The sequence below is a fragment of the Staurois parvus genome, unplaced genomic scaffold (assembly GCF_062004578.1).
Source record: "Staurois parvus isolate SC_StPar_1 unplaced genomic scaffold, SC_StPar_1.0 ptg000303l, whole genome shotgun sequence".
NCBI lineage: Eukaryota > Metazoa > Chordata > Amphibia > Anura > Ranidae > Staurois > Staurois parvus.
Window position 1 is genome coordinate 6,854,516 of NW_028318099.1, and position 15,171 is coordinate 6,869,686.

Here is a 15,171-nt window from a genome sequence, read left to right on the forward strand (position 1 = left end):
CTGCTTTGTTGCAAAAATGCAGTAAATACACATGCATTTGTGCTGCATTTCCAGTACGTTTTGCACCTGTTAACTTCTTCCATATCATGTTGTAGTAGAAAGATGGCTAGAGCGCAGTTGTCTAGTTCTGGGACGACGCCCATGGAGGTCGTTCCAGAACACGCCCCCTGTGCGCCCCCAGCAGTGTGCACCCGGCGCCACCGATGATCGCTGTGTCCTATGGACACAACTGATCAAGTGATACAGTAAACGGCCAATCACAGTGACCTTTTTCCACGCGATCAGCTGTGTCCAATGACACAGCAGATCACCGGGTAAATACAGTTTCCGGTTATCGGCTGCCCTTTCCTCATGCTGTCACAGCGTGAGGAAAGTACTGCTGATAACCAGCAATTGTCAGAGAAGTGATCGGCACTGATCATCAGGGCACTGATGATCAGTGATCACCTGTGCCCATCAGTTTCACTCACCTGTACCCATCAGTGCCACCCACCTGTGCCCTGCAGTGCCACCCACATGTGCCCATCAGTGCCTATCAGTACCATGCATCGGTGCCCAGCAGTGCTGCCCATCAGTGCCACCGATCAGTGCCCATCACTGCTGCCTATCAATGCCGCCTATCAGTGCCCATCAGTGCTTCCTATCTGTGCCACTTCATCAGTGCCCATCAGTGCTGCCTATCAGTGCAGCCTCATTAACACACATCAATGTAGGAGAAAAATTACCTGTTTGCAAAATGTTATAATAGAAACAAACATTCTTTGCTTTTTTTGTTTATAGCACAAAAAATAAAACACCCAGTGGCAATTAAATACCACAAAAGAAAGCTCTATTTGTGTGAAAAAAATTATAACAATTTCATACAGGTACAGTGTTGCATGACCGCGCAATTGTCATTCAAAGTGCAACATCACTGAAAATTGGCCTGGGTAGGAAGGGGGTATAAGTGCCCAGTTGGCAAGTGGTTAAAAAGGACATGTGAATCAATGCACCAAAAATGCAACTGATTGATGCAACTTTGACACTTCTTTACCATGTTTTTGATGTTTTTTCATTTTAATGTGGAGGTGTGTTTTTGGAGCAATTTTTTTTTAGCTCACCGAAATGCAACTTGCAGGACTTTGAAAAATGCAGTGGACCCGCAACTGATCAGTGTAAAGAGTTTCATAGGATTTAATGGTCATGTGTTTTTCTTCTAATTTTTTAAATGTAAAAACGAAAGAAAAACTGCTCAGTGTGAAATCAGTCTTAGAAAAATTATCAGAAGAAAAAATACTCTTAAGAACACGAGATGAGAATAAAAAAACACTCTAAGAACATTTGATCAGAGGAAAAAGTACCCAAGGAAACTTTAATCAGCAAGGAAAAGTCCCTAAAAAAACTGAATCTAGCATTTGATTTTGCCCTATTCGCACATCACTACATATTTATACACTGTGCGAAAAATTCATTCACACAATGGTAGTATGCAAATAGAAATGAATTGTTTTCTAATTTTAGAATTTAAGTTATAGAACAGTTTCAGCAGGAATCCTTTATCTTTAACCATTTCAATACCGGGCAATTTTACACCTTCCTGCCCAGGCCATTTTTCAGGTTTCAGCGCTCTCACACTTTGAATGACAATTGCGCGGTCATACAACATTGTACCCAAACTAAAATTTTATCATTTTCTTCACATAACTAGAGGTTTCTTTTGGTGGTATTTAATCACCGCTGGGGTTTTTATTTTTTGCTAAATTAACAAAAAAAGACCAAAAATTTTGAAAAAAAAACACACTTTTCTTTGTTTCTGTTATAAAAGTTTACAAATAAATAATTGTTCTTCATAAATTTAGGCCGAGATGTATTCTGCTACATGTCTTTGGTGAAAATAACCCAAATTAGGATGTATTTTTTAGTTTGTAGGAAAGTTATAGAGTTCACAAACTATGGTATAGATCTGAATATTGATCAATCCTGAAGTACTGACAGCCAATCTAATTTCTTGAGGTCCAAGAATGTCAGAATAGTACAGATATCCCCCAAATGACCCCTTTTTGCAGAGTAGACAGTCCGACGTACTTCATAAGAGGCATGGCGAGTTTTTTGAAGTTGTATTTTTTTGTCATAATTTTTCGGAAAATGAAAAAATTAAAAAAATTGTTTTCACAATTTTTTTTTTACATACTGTCACCAGTGCAGTACAGCGTCATCATATAACTGGCATGGCGGTGAACAGGGACACTGACTGGTGACAGTATGAAAAAAATATATATATATATATATATATATTTTTTTTTTTTTTTTATTATATTTAATTTTTTATTACATTTTTTTTTTTTTAAGATTTTTTTTCATATTTTACTATGACCAAGGTAGTACAATGTTACCATAGTAACATTGTACTACTTTGGGGAAGTGATCAGTATTTTTTTTTTTTTTTTTTTTTTACACAATTTGCTTATAGCAAAGAATTACTTTGCTATAAGCAAGCATTTACCTGAATGAAATCGATTCATTCAGCTTTTTTTTTTTTTTTTGCTTTTTTTTTTTTTTTTGTGCTTAGCTGTGATTTGGTCACAGCTAATCACATGACATGTGCAGCTATGCACTAGTATACAATGGATGGCATCATGAATGAAGCCATCCATTGTATACAACTGTCATGTGACCTGCTGTGATTGGTCACAGCAGGTCACATGGTACCAGCAACGGGAGCCGGTACTCGGATCTGTCATCGGCCGTGTCCGAGGTGCACGGCCGGTGACAGATCGCACTGCTGCGCCGCTCTGCATTAGCGCAAACGGCGCATGTGCGGGAGCACGCCAAATGGCGTGCACCCGGAATGCAGGGACACATTTGAAGCCGCCAAACGGCCATTGGCCGGGCGGCTAATGGTTAAAAAATGTATTTAAAAATCTGCATGCCATTTATAGACTTCTAAAAATGCAATAGTGTACTCTTTGTGGTGTTTTGTGGAATACATGTTTGTCTTTTATTAATTTAGTACAGTTTTTTGATCAAGCCAACTTTCTTTCAGCATATACACTATTTGTAAATGTTAGAACCACAACTTAATCAAATTAAAATCATAAGCCAGCATTCACAATCTTGAGAAGTTAGTAATTTAGTAAACTGTGTACTTTGTAGGTATCTACTGTCATCTACTGACTGTAATTGTAAGTGGCTTTCTGTACATATCACTTCCTGTCCTTGCTAGCTGGGTCAGAAACCCCAGATTGGAGGACTTAGAGAACTTCCTGGAAGGGGAGTTTTCAGGAAGTAGACTGAAAGAGAACTGTCCTGTCCATGGAGTTGCTTCTGTTGTATGATCTAACAATTTAGGTGCAGCTGCTGAGAGTATATCTACATCCTCATCCTTGTGACAGGCAGAGTATCTCTGCCCTGTCTTTGTTATTATATCACCTGCACAGTGGCTTTGCTACTGTATGTATTTAGCAATCACCCTGAGGTATACTGTATTATTAAGTGAATCTGTTTATTGCAATAGTGTTTATATACCACTCTTGTTATTTTAGAGACTACTAGGGAAGGACTAAAGTACATATTAGGCTGATTGAGTTCTAGTACCACACCACAGTTCCTGCTAGTGAGAAGTCTCATTACAGGCTGGTCAGACAACCGTTGGAGGATTCCCCCATGACCACTGATCTTGTATCATCCTCAGGGGTCTCCGCAATTGGAATTTGCTGCAACATTCATCTGGAGGTATGTCTATTCATAACTATGTATACCTGGGTAAATGTGCACAATTCCAATAGGACTCCTATGGGGCCCTTTGCTGATAATTTCTGTTTGTACATTGGATGTATGTACTGTTATTAATCTCTTCTTGTATAAACCTTGTATTATTTCTGTAGTGGTGTGCATCTATATGCTTATTGTTAATGTCCTATCCTGGTTGCAGCAGTTCTTCTGCTCCCAATTACTTTGTTTAGATTACTGATTAGTTTTCCAGGATGGGGATCCCCTCTGTTCACAGAGGTCCTGTTCTGGCTGAAGGCACTGCCAACTTTATTATCAAACTTACTTTTTAAGTAGGCAAATTTTTTAAAGCATTAACAAGCACAAACACGCTGTTTTACATTAGGCTGAACTTTTAAATAAAATAAATAAAACCACTGAAAAGACCATCGTTAACTGACATATGTTAAATTGTGCAACATTTGCAATTGAAGTCTGAAAGGCACAAATGTCATATGTATGCCAGGTCAGCAATTCACTAAGCAAATTCAAAAAGTGCAGTGCTATAACATCTAATTAAATATTACTACAAATTAATAAAAAAAAATCCTAAAACCTTAACATATGCAAATATATAATAAAGTACAGTGCAAAAGACTTCAAAGCAACCCAAAACTTAACCTCCAGTAATAAAGAGCAACAAAACATACTCAGTTCAAGATGTCACAATGAACGTGGACATATGTAACACCAACGAAAAACATCATCCAGTACTATGGACTAAAAGTGAAACATTTAAGCTCAGGGAATTTTCCCTTGTAAAGTGGACAGCCTGTTAGCTTTAACAAAAACAACCCTGAAGTGTCCAGAGCAATCAATTAAAATATATAGTGCTCATACACCTCCAAATACACAGTGTTCACACAAAACAAAAAATCCATTGCAATATAAGTGACTCCACTTCCAATGATCCTCCCCAAATTCTTGAACTGTGACTTACATGACTGGACATAAACTAATGCCCCCCTCATTTGGAGGGGGTTATAAGAAATCACCTTCCCCAAACAGGATAGTGTTCTAAACCTGTAGGTAATTAAGAGAACCAGAACCTTCACTAAGTAGAAGGGTAGGTTTGATAACGTTGGCAAATACATACCAGTATAAAAAATAATACAAGCTTTGTACATTAAAAGGTTAACAGCATATACATCCAATCTACAAATAGGTATTTTCAACACAAGGTCCAACAGGAGTCCTGGGGAATTATGCACATATACCTGGGTATATATTGTTATTAGTAAAGATACCTCCAGGTGAATGTGGCAGCAAAGTCCAGTTACAAGAGCCCCTGTGTATGATCGTGATGCAGCATCCGTCTTAATGCCAATGATGGGGACATTCTCTAACCGTTGTCCAACTGACCTGGAACGCAGCTTCTCACCATCAGAAACCATGGTTTGATACTGAAACTCAGAGTCAGCCTACCTGGTCTGCATTTTAGTCCCTAGTAACATCTAATCTGCCATGCATCTGGACATCTATCTGCCTAAAGAACTGTCAGATGCCTAACCTGACTGTAACCTATGCTAAAATAACAGAAGCTACTGCAAGTTATTGCAAGAAATGGGTTCACCTAAAAACATACAGCAAGGTGACCACAAAACCGCACACAGTATCACAGACTTAGTTATCTGGTACAGTGCATGTGAGACAACAACAAGGGACCAAAAAACATCTGTCACTAGGCTTAAAAGATATATACACACACATAAACACATAGACTTCATCAGGGACACAGTGCAGGCACTTTAAGGCTTGGTTCTCACTTGCGTGTGATTAAGCTAGCACGCATTTCTTTGTGTTTGCAGTGTGTTCTCACATGTCTAGTGTAGGGCATCCCATTTATGCATGAGAAATGTAGACAAGAAGTTACTGACCGTTCTCCAAAGTCGCACCACACCAAAACACATGGTGTTGCTGCATCTTGTGTTTTGAAGTGCACAAAGGCACAAATTAGCAGAATAACAACTCATGGCACTGCTGCATATCTGCAAAAGGGCAGCGCATTTCTGTGCAAGTCAGAAAAGCACACAATTCTGAAGGCATTCCCAACCCACACTAGTGTGAACCTAGCCTTAAACTCACATTGCTTACAATTGTGATGGACCAACACAGCAGGAAACAGGCTGACATGCTTAATGCAGTGGGAGCAAATCATAAAAATTATAATACATTCTCCTTTTATGCACTAATAAAAATTTATTATTAGCCAAGGAGAGAACAAATTACATATCTGACAGAGCGGTAGTTAAAAATAAATATATTGTAAATGGAGTTGTCTGATATAAATACAAATATCAAATACAGAGTTAACCCTTACATTAAAATATGTGGATACTAAAAGGATGTGACTAAAGTATATAAAGCTTATCAAATATAGGAAACTCAAATAAAATTTCAGTTCAATAAGTACTTATGAAACAATTTGTTAAATACCACATAAAGTCATTTGGGCTTCAGAGAACCTTTCCAGTGAACTTTTAGTTCCTAATTTTATTATTATTATTATTATTATTATTATTATTGAAAACCCCAGAGTCTACACCTTTTAAGAATAGGTCTGCAGTGGCAGCTCCTAGGTTTTCTCTATGGCAGTCTCGCTTTAATGACTAGCTTTAAAGGATAAGTTCACCTTTCATAACATGTTCAGGGTGTAACATGTTATGATCAGACCGGCCCCTGCTCCCCCGCTTTGACAGCTAGTGGGGGATCTTCTCCCACCCTTGTTAGATGTTTTAAAAATGTGGCTGTGCGGGGCTCCGCTGTGTCACTCATTCACTGTGTTCTGTGAATGAGAAGCTACAAGTCCCGGAAGCCTTAGCAGCTGTCAGCTTGTAGTTCTCAATGAACTACCAAGGTACTGTGGAGCGCCATGGCAGTTCGTTGAATCTTCCTGTCAGTGTACATCCCGTACGGCCAAGCAGATATACTGACAGGTCTGCAGGAGACCTGCATGGCACCAGTGAACTGAAAAAATTATTAAATGCACATTTTTTACCTGCAAAAATGTGCATTGATTGTTTTTTGTTTAAAGGTGAACTTATCCTTTTAAAGAGTAGCTCCATTTTTATTATGAAAAATAATTCCCTTCTGGGGTATCAACTTACATTGCAAGGATTTGAACAAACTTTGATGCTGATTCATACCTCTTTCTACTCTGAAGGAATAGCTTTTTGTTAGATCATGTTTTGTGTAGGACTGATTCGGAATGGGAGTGACTAATTCACTATAAGCAGTGGATGCAACTTTTATGATGAGAAAAGTTGCATTGTCAGCATTCCTTCAGAAGTGATTAACCCTTGGGGAGTTTTTCACCAAAAGTTACATTTTTGTTGCAGAAGATGCTTGAAACTTGAAACTAGTATCTTAGTGTGGAGTTCTTTACACAAGCAAGAAATTAAATTTCTGGGGGCATTCTTAACAAATGTGTGTAGAACGCCTCCGGGTTCTCATGTTATATTGAACCTATAGAAAATTACAGCAGTTGCAGATTGAAAAGGAAATTAACTTTTTCATAACATTAAATTACAACAGGGCTTCTATAGCAATTGTATACTGTATGCTCTGACATTATAATAGTTGTTTTTTGGGAGTTTTTTTGTGATTCTTTTTCCAAGTAAGTGAGGTTACCCTTTTAAAGAGCGTGTCTCCAAAATAATACAGAAAAGCTCTGACAGGTATAAGCATCTAGAAGTATCTGCAAATACCTATGACATACTGAAAACATCTTTAAATATAACTGAATTCTGGTCAGTTCTGCTGCTAAGTCCCTCCTGATTGCATTGTTATTGGCCCATTACTTGGACAGCCTGCCTCACCAGCCAGTAGGTATGTGTTGGAGGCAGGAAAGGGCTTTGCCTATCAGGACAGCTTGGCCTTGAGTCATATATTTAGACTTTTTGAGGCTGCTGCATGTTTGTAGTTTTTTAAGAGACTGTCTTCTTAGGAGCCTTTGCTAAGAACGATATAGTAAAAAAATTGAGACAGTAAACTTCTTTATTTCATCCATTTACCATAGCTTTCTGCTTGGTTAGCCTCATAGAAATGACATTTATATGGATGGGAATAAGGTGGAAATTGAGCAAAATAAGCTTTAATCCCAATGAACAAGACATACTTTTATGCTACAGTTTTGTTATATATTCTGCCTGTCACAGGTCACTAGGTTCTTTGCAGCAGCAGCCAGACAATCCAGATGGACTTTACTTTATTCATACAACAAAACAAAAAACAGCCCAGGGAAATTTTGCCTAAATGCAATCTCCTGAGCATATCTCACACTTCTCGGTTGCTAGCTACTTCTAACACAAAAATTGCACCGTCCTTTTCACAGACGTTCGGCCAGAATAAATGGCCTACCCCCAGAATGCTGTCAGTGTTCTGTGCAAAGAGATGTCCACAAGTCCTTTTTATTTCTTTTCATCTTTTGTTTGTCACAAGATTGCCCTGCTTCATTTCATCTCTTGGTTTTACATGGTTAACGCAAACATTTACAATCATCATCACAAACTAGCAACTGGAGGTTAATTGGAGCAGAGCAAGCCATGGAGATAAACACGCCAACACCACAGTTAAACAACCCAGCACTACAACTGGAAAAAATGTCTACAATCAAACCTAAAGCAAATATATAAAAATGTTTACATGCTCAGGAAAATGCACCCCGTCACACTGCCCAACTGGCATTAATCAGATTTTAGTCTAAAACTGTCTAAGCAACAGTGACTGCAAATCTGTCAAGTTGTCTCTTGATATATGTTTTCTGGTGTATAAAGTACATGTCGCTGAAAGAAATGACATAAATTATGTAGAATATTGTTGAAGCATTGTTGAAGCAGCTGAACATTTCAGCGTGAACTAGGTATTTCGTATAGCAATTTGTTCAAATGAATAGGCTGTCCTAATGCAATGCATGCTAACGTGTATATGTATAACACACTGGGGCATTCCCTTCTTGCTCTGTTTATTACACCATTGAAAGTGTTGTGCTATATCTGTTTGATAAGTACATAAACCTGTTAATCCTCCCAGAAATCAAGAATTGGTAATGATATAAATGCACACACTCATTTAAACTGGCATTATTGTACTCTAAATGGGGGTAGATTTACTAAAACAGTTGTTCCATTTGAAAACTAACACTGGTAAAAGTTGTTGTTTTTTCTATTGGGCAGCGAATACAATTTACAAATAAAACCAATGCAGACATAAATATTTGTAATGTGTAAACAGTAAAAATAATAAAGAAATAAAAAACAAAATCTAAAAAAAACAGCTAGCCAAGAAGGTGAGAAAACACCAATCAAACACAAGATGCCTGCTTGCAATGCAAAATTTTAGATATTAAACATGCCTAGTTATAGCATGCACATTAACCACTTGCCCTCCAGAGGATTTACCCCCCTTCCTGACCAGGACATTTTTTGCAATACTGTGCTGCGTTACTTTAACTGACAATTGTGTGGTCATGCAACACAGTACATAAATGAAATGTATTTCCTTTTTTCTCCACAAATAAAGCTTTCTTTCAGTGGTATTTGATCACCTGTGCGTTTTTTATTTTTTGCACTATAAACAAAAAAAACCCAACAATTTTGAAAAACAACTATATGTTTGACTTTTTGCTATAAAACATATCCAATAAAAAAAAATGTAAAAAATCAAATTCATAAATTTAGGCCAAAATGTATTCTGCTACATGTCTTTGCTAAAAAAAATCCCAATACGTGTAAATTAATTGGTTTACGTGAAAGTTAGAGTCTGCAAATGGCGGTGTATATATACTGAATTTTATATATATATATATATATATATATATATATATATATTAGTAATGACGGCGATCAGTGACTTATAGCTGGAATTCTGACACTGGGGGGGAACTGACTAACTGCCACTGACATCCCAATGACACGAATACAGTGATCAGTGCTAATAAAAAGCACTGACACTGTACTAATGACACTGGGCAGGAAGGGGTTAACATCTGGGGTGATCAAAGGGTTAACTGTGTGATGTGTGTGTTTTTACTAGGGAAACATACTGCATGTTACCGCTGGCAGTAGAGAGACCTGTGTTGTACACACAGGTCTCTCCCTTGTCAGCGATACTTGGTGCTCGTTGGGTGCCGGTCGGGAATCTCCGGCCGCGACCCAATGATCGACATCTGTAGCCACCAATGATGCAGCTCTGCCGCCCTGTAGCAGTAGTTATGCTATAGGGCAGTAGGGAAGCGGTTAAGGAAGGACCTTTTGTATACAGTATTTATCATATTTGTGGCTTCTCTGTTGATAAGAAACCACTTTCTGCATGACAATGCAAACCCTTCCTGGAACCTAAATGAGGCAGTAAGTTTACTGGGCAGGTAAGGTGAGCAGGATGGGTGGAATACACAATGAGGGATATTTACTAAAACTGGAACACTCAGAATCTGATGCAGCTGTACATGGCAGCCAATCAGCTTCTAACTTCAGCTTGTTCAATTAAGTTTTGGCAATAAAACCTGGAAGCTGATTACTATGCACCAGATTTTGTATTCTTCAGTTTTAGTAAACAAACCCCCATGTATTCTGACAGCACGGACTCCAACATTCACGCTTGATCGAAATCGTAAGATTGACTTCTGAGAAGCAGGAGCAGCCACACATACATCAAAATTTGTCTAGTCCCTGCTGGAAAAATTTCAATCCACCTATGGTCAGTTTTAGGCAAACAGAAAACTGCAGCAAAAAACAAAAATATGCCAATTTAGTTTGAAGAAATGTCACAGATTCCACCCAAGATTTACATTTTTCTAATTGTAATACATTTGAAAAATGTGCTAATCCTGTGTGAAAGCATTTATCAATTGACCTCTTACTGAACTGAATGGCAAAAAATGCTTTCAACATGGAAAAAAAATATATACTGTTCAATTAAGCTTTTGGCAGTAAAACCTGGTAGCTGATTGGTTTCAGTGCACCAGATTTTGCACTTTCCAGTTTTAGTAAAATAACCCCCACTGTTTTACTCTGTACAGTCCTTTCTATATTCCAATCTGTTTATTACATTTTTCCACATGTACAAGGGAAAAATCGATATTGTCTGACCCAGAAGATTCACATAAGAAAAAAAAACCACAAGAACATTTCAAAATAGACAATAGACAGTACAATGGGATGTATTGCCCTTTCTAAAACTCAAGACTAATAGTTACAAAAAATAAATAAACACACTTTCACGTTGAACTGGATGGACTGGTGTCTTTAGTCAACCTTATCAACTTAGTAACCATGTAAACATCTGCCATCTGCTGACCTGTGTACTCTGTAGTTCTATCTTAAATTATGATATCAGAAATATAGGCCTACAGAACACCTCCACCCAGGGGTGGACTGACCAATCGAGCACTCGGGCACTGCCCGAGGGCCCGGGGTCAGTCGGGGGCCCCATGAAATGCCCCTGGTACCTTTTTTATAGGCTTTTTTGGGTGTGCTTTGAGTGTGAGCAAGGACACGGGCCCCATGAGTTGTCAGTCCATCCCTGCCTCCACCTATATTATGGGGATAAGGAGAGGGGGCATTCTGTAGGCATAACACACTTCCCATCTTAGGATGACAAAACCCATCCAGATATTCAATTCAGTGAGTGCTGTCACCCCTGGACAAGGAAATGTGTTACTGGCAGGGACACCAGGTAAAAATAAAGTTAAAAAAAAGAAAACTAAGGCAGTCACTACATCGAAGACTGGTATGCTGTGATCTATAAGTTGTTTTTTTTTTGTTTTGTTTTTTCCTGGATTTAGATACTCAAGCTAACCCAAATAAAAAAAATGAGACCAGATACCAATTTTGTCTGCAAACCTTGCACCCTGCCAAATGTAGATGTTCTAATGATAAAAAATATGGTTAGCAAACAATATTAATGTATTGCTTGTTTTGGGGAAAGAACATCAATAAGGTGTTTGTCCTAGCTAGACCTGCTATAGCTGACATTTGTGCATAAAACACAATTCTGCAATATATAAAGTGATTTTAAAGGTTTTAGTTGTTTTGTTTTTTTTTTATAAAAACATGTCATACCTGCCTGCTCTGTGCAATGGCTTTGCACAGAGTGGCCCCAGATATCATATTTTGGGGTTCCCTGCCAGTTATCTTCTAGCCACACACAGCGCTACTCGGCCCTGCCCCATGCTGCCTCCTCACAGGATTTGACTGACAGCAGCAGGAACCAATCACTGCTGCTGCCAAATCTCCTGTGAGAAAAAGAGAGGGGAGAAAAGTTGCTGCAGACAGGCACAGCGCTGGACCATGCAACTTCTGAAAAGTGTTTTTTAGCTTAATGCAGAGAATACATTAAGGTAAGAAAAAATGTTTTGCCTTTTATAACCACGATATAAAATATGTTTACCTATGCTTTCCTCTTGGGTGAATTGTTGGAGAGAAAAAAAATGATCTATAAAATATTGGCCTAGTAGCAGGAAATAGTCTGTCTCCATCATCTTCTTGTGTTTTCAAACGTCATTTTCAAAATGACGCAAGTCATTTTAATGATGATACAGCTCCATGTGTTTGAGGACCCTTCTCTACCACAAAATACAATGATTGGGAACTCAACTTCAGTTATGAGAAAACCCTAAAAAAAAAAAAAGAAAAAAGAAACAGCGTGGATGCTGATGCAGCTCACAATAAAATTTCCACACAAAACCGGATGTTATGCAAGCCTACTGGTGATCTTAACCTAATTTGATTGTCTTCTATTGTGATAATGAAAATAAAAAAAATTACTCACATTTTTAAGGAATCAATCCAGATAACACAGAATATTTCTTTTTAGCTTTCATTTGTTTTTAGAAGCTGCTTGTTTGGAAAAGGGCAATCTTGGTAAAGTTACTGGTACCTTTTTGAAATATACTTTAATTGTGTGTTCATGATCATAATAAATGAAAAAATATATAAAAAATAGTAAAGTACACTGTGTGTGTGTATATATATATATATATATATATATATATATATATATATATATATATATATATAGTCTGGTTAACATTAATGTTATGAAGTCTTTTATGCAACCATAAGCTACTTTTTCTTCTACTTATTTCCAATGGATAGATATTCACAAACATACTGGGTTGCAGCATAAAAGGCCAAAAATGTAGTGCTCATTAAGCTAAAGAGCAGTACAAGATTTCAGGCAAGTTTATTATACTGTTTATCTCTCAAGTGTAATAGTTACTGGACATGGTGCACAAAATGAACATTTCTGATTCAACAGATCAAATGCAATACAAAATGGTAATGGGATCATTTTAGTTACATACATCATACAATAGGTGTGGCTACACATTCAATGATCAGACATTCTTTGATCCATGGCAACAGCAAAGTTGAAATCTGAAACACCGTAAAATACAAAATATAACCATCATTTAAAAAAAGTCGTCAAAATCATAATTTAAACCAAGCGGTGATAAAGTATCCAGCTTGTATATCTGATAAACTTCTTTCTGTCTCAGCAAGGTAATACGGTCCCTTCCCCATGTCTAGGTTTCAGAATCTGGTCAATATTTAAAAATCCAAGATCTGTATCCTTGCAGTTTGCCTTCATAAAATGTCTCAGGACTCTATCTGTTTAGCTTTATAGAATATCTGTGCTGGGATATTCTATCCCTACTCTTCTGGGTCATTTCTCCCACATAGCACAAATTACATTGGCATCTTAGTACATATACAATGTGCGCTTTGAAAAGTTAGTTAATGTCTGACCTTAAAGTTCCTGGTGCCACCTGAAAGGTATCACACTTAATCAAATTTCTACATTCAGAGTATGACAAACAAGGGGACGATCCTTTCCTCATCAGTCCTAAAAATGCTTGTGGAACATCCTGGGCGAAAGCTGTTATAAGGTAGCAATTGATTCCGATCTGTCTTTGTTATATACAGATCTGTTACTCATTTGAACCCCTTTGTGTCACCAATGTATCTGGAAAAAAAGAGCCCTTCTTTACTATGTGTAATATTGAATTGAATTTGTAGATGAACTTTAATAATATATTCATAAGAAAAAGCGGGATCCAATGTCCCCTGCCGCACAGTGAACACATCATCGATGTATCGCCAACATGCTAAACAATGCATATAAAGCATGACATCAGAAAATAGGGACAGTTGTTCAAGGCCACTCATAAATGCACCCAAGCATGCTGGGGTGACATGCTGGAGTGACATTAAAACCCAGTACTGTACTCCTCTGTTGTGCATTATATTTGCCTTCGAAGAAAAAGTCATTTATTTTCAAAAACAAAGCCTAGTACTGTATTGGTACCATAAATAAAATTTCAGTCACATAGCACTTTGTTGCCATAATTGTTCACAGGCATTAATTTTGTAAAGATCTATGCAAACTGTTGGTGCTATATAAAACCTGTATAATAATAATTAATCCCATCTGTATGGGTGACAGGGTAAACTGGATATTTCCTTAGAAGATAATGCCCTGTTGTAGAGAATCATCTTTAAGGAGCAATAATTATTTTCTATAACCCCAGAAATGAATCACTGGGTAGTACCTAATGCACCCAAAGATCCAACAGTTGATGAGAGATTTCATCCTCATAACATGAGGTAACCAAGATTACAATTTTGAGGTACTGGCTGTCAGGATTGTGTACTGTATATTTTTTACCTAGATTTCCCACCTACACATGGTGAGGGTCTCTCCAGGCTTTGACTGAAGTAGAGAAAGCAAACAATTTTTTTCAAAACATTAAGTTCTGGTCTGGATCCTGGAGCCCAGAATCTTTGTAGGGCTTTGGGTGAGATAACGCCATCATTTCTAGGCCCGCACTGTACCTAGTAGCCATACCTGTTATGCACAGGCCTTTGTGAACTGACTGATGCTCAGCGTTCTCTCTTGCTCACTCTGTGTGAAAGCCTGCTGCTGTATGAAAAGAATGAAGGTTGACAGAACATGAAAAAAGTTACAAGTGTGCTGCTTGTTTGTGTTCACTGAAATTGTGCTCATCTGCTGCCTTGTTGAATAAAAGTGCAGGCTAAACCTGCATGGACTGTTCTTTGATTTTCCTGTCTCATGGAAAGTTACTGCTGCCAATATCAGTTTAGCACATTCCTCTAAAAAAATGTATGTATGTGTGTGTATGTATGCGTGTGTGTGTGTGTGTGTGTGTGTGTGTGTATATATATATATATATATATATATATATATACAGGCACATTAACTTCAAATATTAAAGACAACATACTTAGTGTATTAAGAGCAGGAAAAGTGATCACTGAGATACCAGAAATTTATTATTGAAAATATATTTATAGATTAGTGCAATGAAAAAGAATTTGCACTTGGATAATTATTCCTGCATATTTGATTTTAAACACTAATAATCCTCAAAATATTTAACAATAATCCCAGTCTTCTGTGAAA